Source organism: Crocodylus siamensis, chromosome 1 (genome assembly GCF_052110815.1).
Source record: "Crocodylus siamensis isolate JL-2025a chromosome 1, ASM5211081v1, whole genome shotgun sequence".
Classification (NCBI taxonomy): Eukaryota; Metazoa; Chordata; order Crocodylia; family Crocodylidae; genus Crocodylus; species Crocodylus siamensis.
In genome coordinates, this window is record NC_143395.1 from 372,969,161 (window position 1) to 372,987,060 (window position 17,900).

A 17,900-nucleotide genomic window follows, 5' to 3' on the forward strand; every position below is an offset into this window, starting at 1 on the left:
TTACCATTTTAGGTGTCTTTGGATGTTCTCTGGGATGCGGGGGGGGGGGAGGGCGGGAAGGGAAGGGAGCACTTTAATTAGAGTGGCTCTCCAGAACTGCTCTAAAGTGCCCACAGCTTCTCATGTATTCAGCATCCCTGCATTTCAAAATGGCAGTGAAGGTGCTTTAACTAAAGCATGTTCTATGAGCTTGAAAACTCTCCCACTGCCATTTGGAAGTGTGGGTATACTGAATACGGGTGACACCAAGGCTGCTGGAGTGTACTAATTAATACGCTACAGTAGACTTAATCAAGTCTGCTATGACGCATTCGAATTAGAATGCATTGGAGCACTTGTTGGGCATGTGCATAGGTGTCCGAAGAATCTTATTCTTATTTTTTCATTTGCATCTGCCCTTAGGGAGGTTCTGAATTTGAATCAGAAATAAACAGAGAAACAAAAGGGGTATTGGAATCCTGATAAGATATGATCACAACAGGTTTCAGCGAAGTTCCTAATATGATCCTAAGTTACTTCAGATTTATACCATTGCAACTCACAGCAGAATTTGTTTAATAAATTGAGGTATATGTAGAAAAATTTCGAGTTCTTGAACTGCAGAAAACCTACCAACTCAGAAATCCAGTGTCTTTGTAAAAATGGTTGGTGGTTTATCATCATTCTCCACCTCATATTGTGCTCATGCCTCAGAACATGAATTACCCTTCCCACTGGTTTGAATCAGCTGCTGACCCAAAGAAGGCAGGTTCCACATTCTGTCATTAACTACCAGTCTGGTCACCATTTACATCTATGTAATTTATAGTAATTCCTCAGTTGTTGGTTTCTGCCTGGTTTCTGCTGCTTAAACTGTAGCTTTCTATATAGTACTTTTTTCAGGTCTCATCATATCTCTGGACTATTCTTGAATAGGCTTTTAAGATCTTTGTTCATCATCCTGTTTCCCTGATAACCTCCTTTTGTCCTTCTCTCCTTAACTCACTCAGCACTGAACCTATATTGTTGCTTTCCACCCTTGTCTCTTTCACTTCATATTTCAGTTTTAAAAGCTGCTTCATACAACAGTGAAACGTGTGATTCATCTCATATGAGACAACAGAATTCAGCCAGGTGATGCGATTCCCATGGTGCTGAGCCTATTGAGATGCTGCAATAAGATGATGGGTATTTTGGGTTTTTTTGGGGGAAATAAGTGTCTTGAGTCACAAAGAAAAATATCAGGTTAATGTGCAGAGGTCAAAATGGTTGCATTGGGAGCAAGTGTTATCTTATGACAATTTTGGAAGGGGGAGTGCTCCTGAAGAAGGTTGCTAGGTACAAACTGGTAGTATTAATTACTCTAATGCTCTATAATTAATCTATTACAATATTGCTTTTACTTCCTTATTTATCATTGCAATATTGGCCTTACTTTTTATTCTGACTGCATCCTTGTTATAAGTATGCAATGCAGACATAGTTCACAGGCTATTTGAAGTAGGAAATATGAAGTAACATTTTTGTATATGTGTTTCATTTAGTTTCTGTACTAAAAGTAAAGCAGCTAAACTTTATCTGCAAGACACATGCTTCTCTCCTGTGCAATCTGGTGGTACCCCAAAGTCTACTTGTTGACACACATCCAGTTTGCACTGTGTTAAGTAAATCCATTTTAAGTCAATTTAGCTAAAGTGGTACTAAGACTGTGTGGTTGCATTTTGATTGTTTTTCAAATGGCTTGTATCAATTTAACTTAAATTCAGTACCATATTTAAGTAAACAATCCTACTATTATTGATTTGCTTTTTATGTGCATGATTTCTTTACCATTTTCTTCAAATGTTAACATCATTACAGATACAACGTCTCATGTATCATCCTCAAGATACAGTAGTAGTTGGTGCTTCATAAATGTTTATGATAGATTCAAAAATAGGTGTCTCACTTGCCACTCATTTCTCAAATGTCTCATTCAGATGAAGGAACACAGCAGTAATGGAAAAGCAGCTGAAACATTTGTGATGTTTAGGACCTAGATGGGAAGCCTAAACCGTTACAAGCTACATCTACATAAGCACTTTACTGCAGAGTAGACTAATTAGCTGTGGAGTAAAGTGTCACCATCTATATACGTCGTGGTATTAGGCCGCAATAAACTAATTAACACTACTGCAAGATAGTACTATCCAGGACAGTACTATCTCTTGCCAGGGTAATTTACTGCGATTAAACACATGTAGATGCTGATCACAGGTATAAATTGTGCCCATTCACCCCAGCCAGCCCAGGGCCAGACTCCTGCCTACTACCTAGCCACATGGCTCTGCACTTTTAACACCCTTGGGCCCCAGCCAGCCCCTCCAATACTCCCACCTGGGGCTGACCTCCCGTGCCTCCTGCCAGCCTGGGCCTGCTCCACCCCAGTTCAGATTGCTGCTGTCCTGGGCACACATGTAGATGCTATGGCTCAAATTGTTCCAAAATGTATTGCTTTGCATTAATTGCATGTGTAAATGCACCCACAGCGGAAGGTCCCTTATTATTACTTGTTATTCACAGAGTCAGATTCCTTGTTTTACGGAACATAACATTTATTATTAAACTATAATTTCATTGTGGGCTTATACTCTCTGTGCAAAGTACAGTAGTTTTTCTGCCAAGTTTTATAATTGATAAAGGTTGTTATGAGATGTCAGGGCTCCATATTTAGTGACATCTTTGATCACACTTCTGATGGATTTTTAGACATGACAGGACTTAACATGAGCTGATTCATTCAGTGGTAGCCCTAGAGTCAGTATCTTAAAGCTCGTGAAGTTAGAGTGCCTCTTATTTCTCGTGACTTCTACTACTAGTGTCATTAGACCAAGAGATCACTGATACCTGTATTTCTCTTTACTTCTGTACATACAACAACTGATATAAATGCCTCATTACAGATTGTTATGCAATGCATAAATGGTTATTTTGCTATTGCTAATAATTGCTTGCTACTTAGTATGGAAGATAGGAAATAGATCCACTGTTGTTACAAGTTATGATTGCAAGTTATGGCTTTATGGTCAGTTTCTCAAACAGTCCAAAACTCCCCTACAAAATCTACTGATGTTATTTACAAACTACCTTTTTATAGTTTCATAGTTTCATAGTAGCTAGAGTCGGAAGGGACCTAGGTAGATCATCTAGTCCGACCCCCTGCCTTAGCAGGAAAGAGCACCGGGGTCAGATGACCCCGGCAAGGTGCTCATCTAACTTCCTTTTAAAAATCCCCAGGCTAGGAGCCTGCACCACTTCCCCTGGAAGCTGGTTCCAGGCCCTAGCCACCCTGACTGTGAAGTAGCGCCTCCTAATATCTAATCTAAACTTACCCTCCGCCAGTTTGTGACCGTTATTCCTGGTCACTCCTGGCAGCGCACGGGGGAACAGGGACTCCCCCAATACCTGCTGATCCCCCCGACCAGTTTGTAGCAGGCCACAAGGTCCCCCCTTAGCCTTCTCTTGTGGAGGCTAAACAGGTTCAGGTCCCGTAGCCTCTCCTCATAAGGCCTGCCCTGCTGACCCCTGATCATACGAGTGGCCCTCCTCTGAACTCTTTCCATATTGTCCACGTCCCTCTTGAAGTGTGGCGCCCAGAACTGGACGCAGTACTCCAGCTGCGGCCTGACCAGTGCCGCATAGAGGGGGAGGATCACCTCCCTGGACCTGCTCGAGATGCATCTGTGGATGCATGACAGGGTACGATTGGCCTTCTTGACTGCCTCCCCACACTGCCGGCCCATGTTCATCGTGGAGTCAATGACGACTCCAAGATCCTTTTCCGTCTCCGTGCTGGCAAGAGGGGAGTTCCCCAACCTGTAAGTGTGGTGCCGGTTCTTCCTCCCCATGTGCAACACCTTGCACTTATCAGTGTTAAACCCCATCCTATTCTCATCCGCCCACCGTTGCAACCTGTCAAGGTCAGCTTGTAGCCTATTGCACCCTTCTAGTGCACCCACATCCCCCCACATCTTAGTGTCATCAGCAAACTTGAACAGGGTGCTTTCTACCCCCTCATCCAAGTCACTGATGAAGATGTTGAACAGTGCAGGCCCGAGGACCGAGCCCTGCGGAACCCCACTGCCCACATCCTTCCATGTCGAGAAGAACCCATCCACTACCACCCTCTGGGTGCGGCCCTCCAACCAGTTGGCGACCCATTTGATCGTGTGGGCATCGACACCACAGTCTCCCAGCTTTTTGATGAGGACAGGGTGAGAGACAGTGTCGAAAGCCTTCCGGAAGTCCAAAAAGACTACATCCACAGCAACCCCTGCGTCTAATGATTTGGTGACCTGATCGTAAAAGGCCACCAGGTTGGTCTGACAAGACCTGCCACTGATAAACCCATGTTGGTTGCCCCTGAGCATGCATTCCCCCGCAGGGCCCTCCTGGATGTGTGCCAGGATAATTTTTTCAAAGAGCTTACCCGGGATTGCGGTCAGACTAACTGGCCTGTAATTTCCCGGGTCCTCTTTTTTTCCCTTTTTGAAGATAGGGACCACATTGGCCCTCTTCCAGTCCTCCGGCACCTCGCCAGAGCACCACGAGTGCTCATAGAGCCGTGCCAGGGGTCCCGCAATGACCTCAGCCAGTTCCTGTAGAACCCTAGGGTGAAGATCGTCTGGACCAGCGGACTTGAACACGTCCAGCCTCTCCAGAAGTACCCTAACTAACTCCTCACTAACCCTTGGCCCAGGCGTGTCTCTCTCGGGGCCCGAGGGGGGCCCAGCAGGGAGGTGGCTGAACTGGTCCCTACTTAGGAAGACAGAGGCAAAGAAATCGTTAAATATGTTAGCTTTGTCATCTGGCGTGATGACTAAGTTGCCCATCGTGTCCTGCAGGGGCCCCACATTACCCGGGACCCTCTTTTTACCCCCTATGTATTTGAAGAAGGACTTCTTATTGTCCTTGATCCGGGAAGCTAGTCCTATCTCCAACTCTGCCTTGGCCCTCCTGACTGCCCCCCTACATCCTCGGGCGACTATAACATAGTCCTTCTTGGCGATGACCCCATCTCTCCATTGGGTATATGCCTCCCTTTTAGCAAGGAGACATTCCCGGATGCTCTTAGTGAGCCATGGGGGTTTATGTGCCCTCCTGCTCCCTTTGACCCTTGTTGGGATTACCTCCCTTTGGGCATGGAGGATCGTCTCCTTAAGGAGCAACCACTCACCTTCGACATCTGATTCCCTTCCCCTCTGGGTCCTCAGCGCTTCCCCAACTATCCTCCTTAGCTTGTTGAAGTCAGCCCTCCTAAAGTCTAGGGCTGTTGCCTTGCTGCAGCCCTTTGCCACCTTACGCTGGATGGTGAATTCCAGCAAGCGATGATCACTGTCTCCCAGGTGGCCCATCACCCGCAGCCCCCTCACCAGGTCATCACCCGTGGCCAGCACTAGGTCCAACAAGGCGTCTCCCCTGGTGGGACTGTGCACCTCCTGGGTTAGATGGAGGTCCTGCAGTCTGGCTAAGAACCGACGTGAGCGATCAGACTTGGCTGACTGCTCCTCCCAGCAGATGTCTGGGAAGTTCAGGTCCCCCATGATGACCACATCCTTAGCCCTCACTGCCTCTGTAAGCTGACCTAAGAATTCCAGGTCGAGCTCTTCTCCCTGGTTGGGAGGTCTATAGTAGACTCCCACCGTTAAGTCTCTCTCCCCTGGACTGCCTTTTACTCTAACCCAGAGCACCTCAGAGTGCCCCCCCTCTACCCCCATGCTAATTAACGAGGAAGTATATTCCTCCTTGATGTAGAGTGCTACTCCTCCACCTTTCCTTCCTATCCTGTCCTTCCTGTATAGCCTATAGCCCTTGACACTCACCGCCCAGTCATGCGATGAGTCCCACCACGTTTCTGTGATCCCTACTATGTCAGGGCTGGTGACAGCTAGGAGGAGGGCGAGTTCCTCCTGCTTCTTCCCCATACTTCGGGCATTCGTGTAGAGGCATTTGAGGCCTTCAGCGGTTGTGCCCACTGACCCCCTAGTCTCAGCAATGCCCCGTCCCCCATCGCTTACCTGTTTCTCCCTTTTGACCATTGGTCTGGGCTCGCTGGCTGTTGCTGGGCCTGGTATCTCATCGTCTCCTCCGCCCTCATCTTCCCCCTCCCCCGACGAGCCTAGTTTAAAGCCCGCCGAAGGAGGTTCACCAACCTGGAAGAGAACACACGCTTACCTTTAGGGGAAAGGTGGAGCCCATCCCATCCCAGCATGTCTCTCATCACGATGTGCCGGTCATGGCTGAGGAAGCCAAAGCCCGCCTCGAAGCACCATTCCTGTAGCCTCCAGTTGGTCTCCGCAATGCACATCTCGTGACGTCTGCCGCGTCCGCTCACTGGCAGGATGGAAGAGAAGACCGCCTGTGCGCCCATCTCCCTCAGCACGCCTCCCAGAGCATGGTAGTCCTCCATCAGGCGATCAGGGGCTCTCCTGGCCGCATCGTTAGTACCCACATGGACAAGGACCATGGGGTAATAATCAAGAAAAGGAAAAGGTTGGATGAAAGATTGGATGTGAACTTTGTGCCTATGGGGTACAGGAAGGATTTTTTCATGCAGTAGGGCAGTATTTGTGCCTGAATGAAACACAGGGCTCCAGGAGTCCTGGGTGGAGGAGGGGCAGCCCTGCAGTCAATACCAGCTGGCTCTTAACCCCCATGCCTTTGACTGGCTGCTTCCTAGACAAGGCTTTCAAAGGAGCTCTTGACAACCCCTCCCCCCAAATCGGCACACTTCTTTTAACCCGGCCATAATTTGTCCCGTTGTGTATTAATGCAGCATATGGATCTACATAACATCATGTCATGCAGGTTAAGGATGAAGTCATTAAAGCCCTTTTATAAACAAGAATAATTATAACGTTCTGTTGCAACATGCTGACAAATAGAGTGGTGTTTATTAATTGTGGATGCATTATTCACATACTCATTATATATGTACCCTCAATGTAAAGGGATGCCTGGCAGCGAGAATCCTTTGGGAGCAGAAAAGCCTCCCAGAGGAACTCCAATGTCTGTGACACCCAAAAGACCAGGTAAGGCATTAGGACATATTCTCAAGGAACCATACTGTCTTCAGCAGGAGAACAGAACTGGGTGACCAGCTAACTCTCTCCTACATCCTATATCCCTGGGATATAGGGCAAAATTTTAGAAGGAGGGTACATGAGAGGAAGGGGCAGGAAAGTAGAAAGGAAAGAGGAAAGCTTCTACATCACCTCTGACATTGGCAGAGAGGTTATACAGTACAGTGGTAGTGACAAAATGTGTTATGTGTAACATGTAGCCATGGGAGTGTGTATCTACATGGCACACCTCTAAAGGGGTAGGTGACCCAGATGGGTCTGAGAACTGTGGCTCCAAATCAACTCCCCAGCAGGGACAGACTAGAACCCGGGCCCTGAGCCTGGTTGGCTGTAGATGTGGGGAAGGTCTGGATCAGTGGTTCTCAACCTTCATTTCACATTGGAGGTACCCCTCAAAAGATGCTGGCTCCTGGCTTTGATTCATTTTTTGACTCTGGAAAAGTAACAGTGCTGTTTTTCTGTTGCAAACAACTCAGAAACCCCCAGCAGGGCAGGATGCTTTTAATCCTATTCAACAGGTTCCTATTCAAAATCTCCCCTTTATCTGGTGACTCCTGTTTGGCCCAGTGCTAGGGCTGTGTAGCACTGTGGGTATCATTCTGGAACCAAGAGTTGTTTTTTTGTATGTCTTCTTGTCCCAGACCAACACAGCTACCAAGTACACCCCTGAAACATGGAAGATGCAGAATTTTAGCCGGTTTTGGATTTTAAACTTCATTGCAGAACAGCAAGAAAGATTTTTTTACCCCCCTGCCTGCCATCTGACACCTCCAGGGAAGGAATTCTACCTGATCTATACATCAAAGAGCTACCCAGCACAGCCCACAAAGACGCTCTCTTGGATCCAGAGGGACAGCCTTCCATTGTCAGCTCCCTCTGTGCCAGAATTACGTTTATTTCTTACCTATGGGGACTTTTTACAATCTTGTACCATCTATACTTTTTCCAGAGCCTGATGAAGGGACTTTGATCCTGAAAGCTTGCAGAAAAGGACAGTTTTCTTGTGATTTCCCAGCTGGTTTAATAACAGGTATCATTTTGGAGCCAAGAGATCTAGTTTTTTGTAAGTAGCACCCTGGGAGCACCCTTGATAGGCTCTCAAGGCACCTTGGGGTCCCATGCTCCCCTCTCCCCACACTGAGAATCACTGGTCTGGACCTGTCCAGTCAGGCCCTTCCAGGCAGCTGGGCAAAGGGCTGGACGGGCAGGGAAGAGGAGCCTGGGCTCTAACCCCCCCAGTCTCATCCTTGGCTTCCACAAGTCAGAGTTTCTGGTGGGAATCCATGAATGGGGGGGGAGCACAGGTGGGGCAGGCAGGGGGGGTGGCCAGGTGCTTGGCCCCTTGCTTCCCTCTGTGCCTGAGTGGGGAGCACTTGTGTGTGTTTGTGTGTGGAAGGAGAGTGTGTATCTGGGGAGGGTTTGTGTAGGAGGTGTGTGTGGGTGGAGGGGGAACATGTATCTGGGGAGGGGTATGTGCGGGGGGTGGCAAGGGAGCGTGTTTGGGGGAGGGGGGCATGTGTGGGGGTTGCATCTGGAGAGGGAGCATGTGTGCAGAGGGGAATGTGTGTGTGTGTGGAGAGGGATAGTGTGTGTGCAGGCCTGTGTGTAGGGGGGCTGTGGGGAGGGTGTGTGGGGGTTGCATGTGGAGGGGGAGCGTGTGAGTGGGGGGGTGCGTGTGGGGGGTGGGGAGCCGTGTGGGGGTTGAATGTGGAAGGGAGGGTGCATGTGGGGGGCAGGGCTGTGTGTAGGGGGCTGTGGGGAGCGTGTGTGGGGGTTGCATGTGATGGGGGGAGGGCTGTGTGTAGGGGGCTGTGGGGAGCGTGTGGGGGGGCTGCATGTGATGGGGGGTGCGGAGGGTGTGTATACGTGCGTGTGCGGAGGGGTGTGTGTGAGTGCGCGAGCGAGCGAGTGGCGGGGCGCGGGGGGAGGCAGGGGCGGGCCGGAGCCAGCCGCGCTGCCTGGCCGCGCTCCAGCCCGGCGCACTAATACAGGCTCGCAGGCTCCAGCCTGACTGACGCCGGCCGGGGCTGCTGCTGCCGCTGCCGCTGCCGCTGCCGCTCGGCCCCTGCCGCCGCCGGTTCCTGCAGGCGCTGCGGGGGCTCGGGGCGGGGCGGGGCAGGCGGGACCAGGCAGGTAAGAGCCGCGGACCCGCTCCCGGCGTGGCGGCCGCCTCCACCCTCCTGCCGGCGGGCAGGTGGCGGGGGCAGCATCCCCGTGCGGGGGCAGTGGGGGCATCCCCGCGCTGCGGCCGCACGGGGGGGCGGGGGGCGGGGGCCAGGCCAGGCTGCGCTCGGGGGCGCCCCCCCCCCCCCCAAGCCCCGTCCCGTCGCCTCCTTCCCGGGCGCGGGTCCCGGCCGCTCCCGCACGCGGCTGCAGGGGGAGGAGGGCGGCGGCGGCGCACGGAGGAGACACAGCGACGCCAGGGCTGCGGGGGAAGGAGGCGCGGGGGGACGGCGGGGCTGCGCGGGCACGGCTGCTCCGGGACCCGCGCCCGCTCCTGCGGCCGGCACGGGGCAGATCGGGCGGCAGGTCAGTGACACCGGCGGGGGAGCAGGGTGCCCGGAGCGGGAGAAAGCTCGGGGAGATCCTCCTCCTCCCCCGTTATTGGTGCTGCCGCTTGGTGATTGCTACTTCAGTTGTTAAACGAGTTATTGTTACGGTGATGATCGTTGTAGTTGTCATTGTGCTTGTTCGATGTATATATAGTTCTTTGGTTCAGGGCCGGACCAACCGTGAGGCGACCTAGGTGGTCGCCAAAATTTGTGGGGGGCCGCCAGAATTATACGCAGAACAAACTAACAGGAACGTCATTCTAAGTAACAGCCCTGGCCAGCTCCGGCTCCACCTTGGTCTAAGACCTTTGGTGGGGGAAGCGGAGAAAGACCTCGGAAACGATCTCGGGAAAGATCACTAGTATCGCGACTCCTGCGTTTCCAACTCCTGAGCGGACTTATGACAAGAGCAGAGCGCTGGCAACGTTATCCTCATTTTCCTCTGTATTGGAAGTGGTGGAGGCGCCAAGGTACACAGTCTGCCTAGGGTGCCAATTACCCTTGGACTGCTCTGGTTTTGTTATTACTATTATCATTGTTCTTATCATCAGCGTTATTTTACCACCATTATCATTATAATTATTGTTGTCCTCATTTCGTTATCACCAACCACCATCATTATTATCATCATTATTTCATTATCATCATCATGATCCTCACCATCATTGATTTCATTATCACCATTATGATTTCATTATCATTATGATGTCATCATCATTATCATAATCATAATAATGTCATCATCATTATTATCACTATCATTACCATTATTGCCACCATTGTGATTATTACCATTATTTTATCATCATCATCATTATCGTCTTCCTCATTATTGTTGTCGTTACTATTATTATTTAGGAGCATCTGAAAAGGGACTTTACAAATGTAGTACAGTACAGATGAATTAATGGGTGTGGTGTTAGTTTATCTTTTTCCCTCTACATGTCTCCCACTTGCTACTAATCAATCACGCTTGCTTTAAAGAATTCTCATTCATGTGAGTGAAAAAAAGGAGAAAACTTCCATAATTAAATGTGTATAGTAAATAGAGGTGAAGGAAGAAAATAAATCATTCTCCACCAAAGATAGCTTCTTAATGAATGAGTTTTGTCCTAATCCCGTTGCAATAGGAAATGATGTGCGAGTCCTTGGAATGTATTCAAGTCTGTGGCTGTCCAAGAAGGACGCTGCAGATAAGACCAAATTCAGTGCTTTATAACTGAAATACATGTAAAAACATGCTTATAAAGAAAGTGTCTTTCGGGTTAGGAACACATTATCTTCCCATCTCATTTAGGGGAAACTAAAGGAATTACTGTAAAATTCTCCTCTGAGCAATAAATCCCCAGAGCAATGGCTGGAACAACTGTCATCACTCAAAGAAACTTCATTGTTTTTAATCTACTCAGACAACTCCCTTCTTCCAGATTTGATAGGTGCCAACATTTGGCTGGCTCATGTTTGTTTCATATTCATTGTTAAGGAGGGAAATATTTTTTTTAACCCCAGTTCTTTTAACATTTCATTTATTACTCCACTTAAAATAAGCAGCTAGCTGTTGATGTTTTACTAGTGAAATTTATCAAGAGGTGTGTATAATCATTACTCAGTTCTAAAATGGTTTCAGATTCCCGACTGGCTGGTTTTGCTGGGAGCTGGAGATGTAAACATTTTCTCCTTTGCTTTGTTATTGGCAGTGGTAAAATCTTCAGGCAAGCTGTAGTTTTGCGTGAATGACTATAGTATGAATCTGTGAAGCATGGGTATTTTATTAATAATGATTATGGTAATAGGGCTGTTAAAGTTTTAAGAGAGCCCTAGGGCTTGGCATAGACACTTTTGTTTGTACATAAACTAAAATAAGTAGGTACATAAATGCTTAACAGACACTCATCTTCATAGGACCCCTGCAAAGTATTAAGTATTGTTTGATACATAAATTTGTCCAAACCCAAATGACAAGTACATGTGTACCCAAAATACACATTTACATTTCAAGGGAAGCCTTTATATTCCTTCCATTGAGATCAATAGTAGTTTTATTTTAACAGAAGCACACTTGGGCCTGAAACCCTGAAATCCCAGGAGATGAAGTCAGATAGTTAATTCTCCCTTTTCTCCTTTTCTTTGCAAGCTTTTTTGCATCTCATGTTTGAATTCTTAACTATCTGCTGTTATCAGTTAGGGAGATAGCATGTCCCACAGTTTCTCTCTGGAATACTTAAGTGGTGTAATTTTGATGGTTAATCTATCCCATCTTGATAAAGTTTTATTTTTCCATTGTTTAATTGGAAGAATGTCGGCTGTTAATTACAAGTGACCACTAACCAGAGCACCGAGGCAGCAATTCCAGAATCAGTTGTGCTGTGGCTTCTAATCGAAATTAAATTAACAGAATAAAGGAAGCCAAAAGGAGAAGCAAAAGTGCTTTGGATTGTTTGCTAATTGCAAACAATACAAAGTTATATTTACTAATGAGAATCTGTATAGTATAATTTGATACTTGGAAATAAACAGAGAAGGGGAAGAAAACTGGATAAATATTTGATCTAAAAAGAATACAGCAAAGATTTTTTTTTGAAAATATCTAGTTGGTCCAATAAAAGTTATTACCTTTGCCATGAGTTTTGATTCCATGAGTGTTTGTTATTCTCAACTGAGTGATTTCCTGCTGCTGGTTGGTATTTGTGTATGTTAACAGCAAAAAATAATAATTATAGTAAGGGCAATAAGAAAGCACGTTTTAAATACTGTCTCTGAGAGCACTTGCCACAAGAAAAAATTAGGACTGGTGTTGACTGTAATAAAATGAGCTTTTTCAAAGGTACTGTAAATCATTTCCAATCCTAGATTTTTGTATTATGTTCAAATGATAATGGCATTAGGATTTATACAATTGAAAAAGAACTACATTAAGGAGTATGGGGCTGCACTGAAATGGCAATGGAAAATGCATATTTTTTTATATGGCCTAAAAATGTCAGAAAACCCTTTTCTGAGTAGCCGTGAAGGGTTACAAGGATTGGAATCAAAACTCTTGGGGATTTGAGTTGAAATTCAGTTGAGGTGAAAGTATTTGAGTTGAAATTAAGCTGAGGTACCTGCAAGAATGTAGCAGTGCCTCTCACAAATGTATGATGTAGCATTTTATTTGAGTTCTGAATCAGAATATTAAATAAGGTGAAGAGGTGTAACTCTATAAATTAGGACTCCTCTGCAGTTCAGCAGGTGAGCAGAAGACGTAACCATCCCGATTGTTTCCTCTCTCCTATCTACTTAGAAACACAAACAAAAGCTCTCGAGTTTAGTTAATCCCTCCTTATCCTGGAAGCTGATGTTAAGGTCCAGGTTGCAAAATTAACCCTGTGCTTCACACACTAATTAAGAGTACCTCAGGATTCACAGAAAGCCGGAATGCATTTCATGTGTCTTTGTCCCAACAACCTCTATTCTTCCAGCTTTCTCTGTCATTGTTAATATTACTGCCCTTCTCCCTTTATCCAGCCCTGTCTAGCATCTTGGCTCTTCTGGTTCCCCACATTCCCAGCCAGCGCTTGTCACTTCTTTCTTTACAGTACTTCCTAGGTTCATCCCTTCCCTCCCTTTGCTGTTGCCAAAGCATTAGTCCACACTATGGCAACTTTCCATCTTGATACTGCAACCTTCTACTTTCCAGCAACTTCATTTCTCTCAGCCCTCTCTGCTCCTTGTCAGAATTACTGCTGCCAAAATCCTGTTACTGTCTTCTTTGCTTCAGTTCTCCCCCCCCACACACACACTCACACACTCACACACACACTCTCTCTCCAGAATCTACCTTTGTGACTTTGTGTTTAGTTTTTAACCCACTCTTTTCAGAGCTCTCCAAATAAGCTCTCTATTAGCTTCAAAACTGTGGTGCATTAAAGAAAGAAACTGTGGATCATTACATATTGTTCTGCTTCAGGCTTCCCTTCACCCTCATTACCAGGCTTCAGAAGGAGCAAGATCAGGTCTGTCTTGATTAGCTAGTACTCGGTGTTTGTTCTGTGTTGTATTGTACTTGGCCATGCATATAGACTAAGCAGCAGTAGGCAGGGAGCTGTTGTTTGTTTGGTCTGATTTACCATTCTACAATGCAGTGTTTGCTGATTGTACTGTACCATGTCAATAACACTTTCAAATGCAAATAATTGTGCTAGTGATAGAATCATAGAAAAACAGGGCTGGAAAGAACAGTAAGAGGTCATCTTAGTCCAACCCCTGTGCACTAACTGAGCCTTCCATAGTATGGAGTCTTGTGACATTTCTGGGGCAGCAGGACTATTTGTTATACCAGGGATGGCCAGTCCATGGCACACATGCCATGGGCAACTACTAAAGTAGCTTGTAAGCCCCAGGCACTCACTAAAGGAAGGTGCCCAAATGGAGGCAGGATGGCTCCAGTCATGTGGAGCAAGTTGTGGCAGGAGACTGCTGTGACAGAGAAGAGATGTCACTATCAAAAGCCAAGTTAACTCTTTCCTGGCCCTGCAGCCACTTCCAAATTCAAGGCTCTATATCCCTGCTGTATATATAGGGGTCTACCCAACTCAAGGAGGTGACTGGCTGATTCCATAAGGTGATTCTGCAGCTGGCCACAATTTTCACGGCCCGATTGTGGCACATGCCTCTCCACCAATGCCTCTAATTGACTAAGGGGCCCCTGTGGCCCCACCCCTCCCTACTGATTAGTGATACAGCCTTGGTTCTCATCACTGATTGGTTGCAAGGGCTGTTTTTAATGTGACCCAGTCCCTTGCCACCAGTTGGTGGAGAGCAGTAGGGCCACATGACAGACAGCCCTGTCAGCCAATCAGCGGCAAGGGATGGGGGGAAGTGGCTATCTTGGTCTCCTGTTTGTGCTGACAGCCCCCCTCCATTTTCACCCTGGGTGGGGTGTGTGGCCAGGCTACAGTTCTTTGAGGACTGCCAGCATTTTATTTTCAGTAAGTATTTTTTCCCCCACAGATTTTGCAGGAATTGCCCCATTTTACAAGAAATGCTGGATTTCACGATTTTTGCAAAATCACAATTTTGGTAGGTTCCTAGCTATATAAAACTGTAGTTGTTGCAGGGCCAGAGAAAGTTAACCTGCCTTTTGGGGTGGTACCTCCTCTTGCAACAGTGTCTTGCCCTGACTCTGAGACTTAAGATTCCCTGCCTGCATTGTGGTGCTCCAGGACACAAACTCTATTAGAGCAGCACATAGGGAGAGGATGGGACTGAGTTTGTGGCACACCGGCAAAAGTTGGCTACCCCTGTATTATTCAATGATGGTGGGCCTAGGCCCACCAGGAATGACAAGTTATAGTAGTGGCTAGAGGGAAGCCATTAAATGGATAACAACTATAAATTCTTGGGACAGCAAATGATAAAGCAGGAACAGAAGTGGAATTTATAGGTTAATGACAATAATATGACCACAGGGCTCAAGATTACAAAGTTTGCAATATTCAACAAAGTTGATTCTTTTTACATTTAATTTTCTAGATCAGCAGATCACTTTTCCTGGTTGTGGGCCAGAATGACCTGCCTCAGGTCAAGAAGACAAGTGCTGGAACCTGCCCACAGCCAGCGCTTTTCCCCATTGTGGCACTGGGAAAGCATCCACACCCAGTACTTCTCCCTATAGCAGCATGGAGAGGGTGTTCACAACTGGCCATTCACAGCAAAAGCCAGCATTATTATCCCATTTTACTGATGGGGAAACTAGGGAACAGAGAGGGAAATTGAACTGCCCAAAGCCACAGGCCAGTGGCAGAACTGGTAATGGAAATCTCAGTCTCCTGAGTCCAGTGATGTAGTCACTGGCCATGCTTTCCTAAGCAGCAATTATAGACCTGCATTTCCATATACAGTTGATTAAATTTAGGCACCTAAACTCATAAAAGTTCATGATTTTCAAAGGGGGAAAATCCTACAACTCCAAGTGAAGTCATTGAGAGCTGTTCGTCTCCCAGTGATAGAATCTGGGCAGACAGATTCTCAGTACTTCCATCTTTTCTTACATTATAATGAAATAATCAAATTCCATGTAGAGCCTGGGTTTGTTGAATTGTCCTTCTGCAGGACCTGGGTGGAAATGCCCAGTCCACCATCAGCAGCTGCACTTCAGACCTTCTGCGAAAAGGCAAAACTCTTAAGTTAATACTTCCTGTCGGTGTTCCTGAAATCAAACAGGGGCTGTTTACCTAACCAGAGGCCCAGGGAACATAGGGAAGACAACAGACTACATGAAATCAGTACCGAACAGGTGAGGGATTTCCTACAACACCTGGATGTTTTCAAGTCTGCTGGCCCAGAAGACCTGCATCCAGGAGTCCTGAAAGAACTGGCTGAGCTTATAGCAGTGCCACTGATAAAGTTGCTTGAGGAGTCATGGAACTCAGGAGTGGTCCCGGACAACTGGAAGAGGGCCAGCATGGTGGACATCTTTAAGAAAGGGAAGATGGATGACCCTTCAAACTACAGACTGGTCAGTCTGACTTTGGTCCTGGGTAAAATATTTGAAAAATTTGTTAAGGAGGCCATCAGTTACAAGCTGGTAACTGATGGGGTGTTAAAAAGCAACCAGCATGGCTTTGTTGAGGCTAGAACATGCCTGATAAACCTCGTGGCCTTCTATGACCCAGTAACTAGTCATCTGTATGAGGGACACAAAGTTGATGTCATTTACTTAGATTTCAGTAAAGTCTTTGGTTCTGTTTCCTACGGGATTCTCTCAACCAAACTGGAGGGTACTGGGCTGGACCAATCTACAGTGAGGTGAGTGGAAAACTGGCTTAGAGGCCACCCCTAGAGAGTTATAATTGATAGGATGGCATCATCCTGGAGGGCCATCTCCAGTGATGTCCCCCAGGGATCAGTACTTGGATCCAGCATTCCCGTGGCCACACACGCTACACAGCTTAGAGGGAATGCTGCTTGGATCCATGCTCTTTAATATGTTTATTGGATGAGGGGGTGGAAAGGTCAATGATTAAGCTTGCAGATGATACTGACCTGTGGGAAAATGGCACATCAGAGGATAGGGTGAAGATCCAGGATGACCTTGACAGACTGGATTTATGGGTGGAACAGAATCAGATGAGGTTTAACAGGGAGAAGTGTAAGGTTCTTTATCTGGGTAGGCTACACCATAACTACACAATGGGTGATGGTCCACTGGCTGGCACAGCATCTGAGTGAGACCTGGGGGTCACGATCGACAGGAAAATGAACATGAGCCAACAGGACGACAAAGTTGCCAGCAGGACTCTTGCATGCATCAACTGATGTGTTGCCATTAGATCCAGGGAGGTGTTTCTCCCTCTCTATTCAGAATTGGTGAGGCCACAGCTGGAGTACTGTGTCCAGTTCTAGGCACCTAACTTCAAGAAGGATGTAGATAAGCTCAAGAAGATACAGAGAAGGGCCACCCATATTATTAAGGGAATGGAGGAGAGGCCCTGTGGGGAGAAACTCTGGGAACTGGGCCTGTCCAGCCTGAGTAAGAGAAGGCTGAGAGGTAACTTGATAGCCACCTATAAGTATGTCAAGGGTGAACATCAAGATCTAGGGGAGCATCTTTTCAGAAAGGCACCTCAAGAGAGGATGAGGACCAATGGGCATAAACTAATAGAGGGTAAATTCAGGCTGGACATAAGAAAAAGCTTTTTCTCCGTAAGGGTCACCATTTTGGAACACACTCCCAGCAGAGGTGGTGCAGTCACCATCCTTGAAGGTGTTCAAGATGAGGCTGAACAAGCATTTTGTTGAGCTTGTCTGAGCCCAATAATGTCCTGCCCACAGCAGGGGACCGGACTTAATGATCTTACAGGTCCCTTCTGGTCCATCGATTCTATGACTCTATGAAAGAATCCCTGCTGCTGCATCTAGCCACAGGCAACTTTAGTAATAACACGATCCTCCGGCCCTCAATGTTCTCCTTTTCCCTGGAATATGGGGTGCCAGATCACCAACAGGCTGGGCTTGTAGACACCCAACACCAGCTGCTCCAGATCTGTATTGTGAGGTTCCATCCTACAGTGGGCTCAGTTAATGCAGACCATTGCTGGTGCTCAGGCAGAAAAGCCTGCATGTGAGCCTTACAACATCAGCCATTTTCCAGTCATACACAGAGGAAGCCATTTCAGAAAAAAGATTTGAATATGCTGCATTACATCTGGTATATTTCTACTTGCTGTTGATCAGATTGGAAGTTCTTTCTTCTAAACCTTTACTTAGA

General features: G+C 47.0%; 1 protein-coding gene across 5 annotated transcripts in view; it reads left to right on the forward strand.

Annotated features, from left to right (window-relative positions):
• Positions 1–9,099: 9,099 nt before the first annotated feature.
• SMAD9 (SMAD family member 9) overlaps positions 9,100–17,900 on the forward strand; it is a 68,811-nt gene continuing 60,010 nt past the window's right edge. For 3 of the 5 annotated variants that reach the window (XM_090027362.1, XM_090027392.1, XM_090027401.1), the window contains exon 1: positions 9,100–9,233. The gene's annotated coding sequence lies outside the window, so the exon portion shown is untranslated. Of the gene's footprint in view, positions 9,234–9,425; positions 10,123–17,900 lie in introns of those variants that run through there. The other 2 variants (XM_090027371.1, XM_090027381.1) reach the window with 2 other exon arrangements.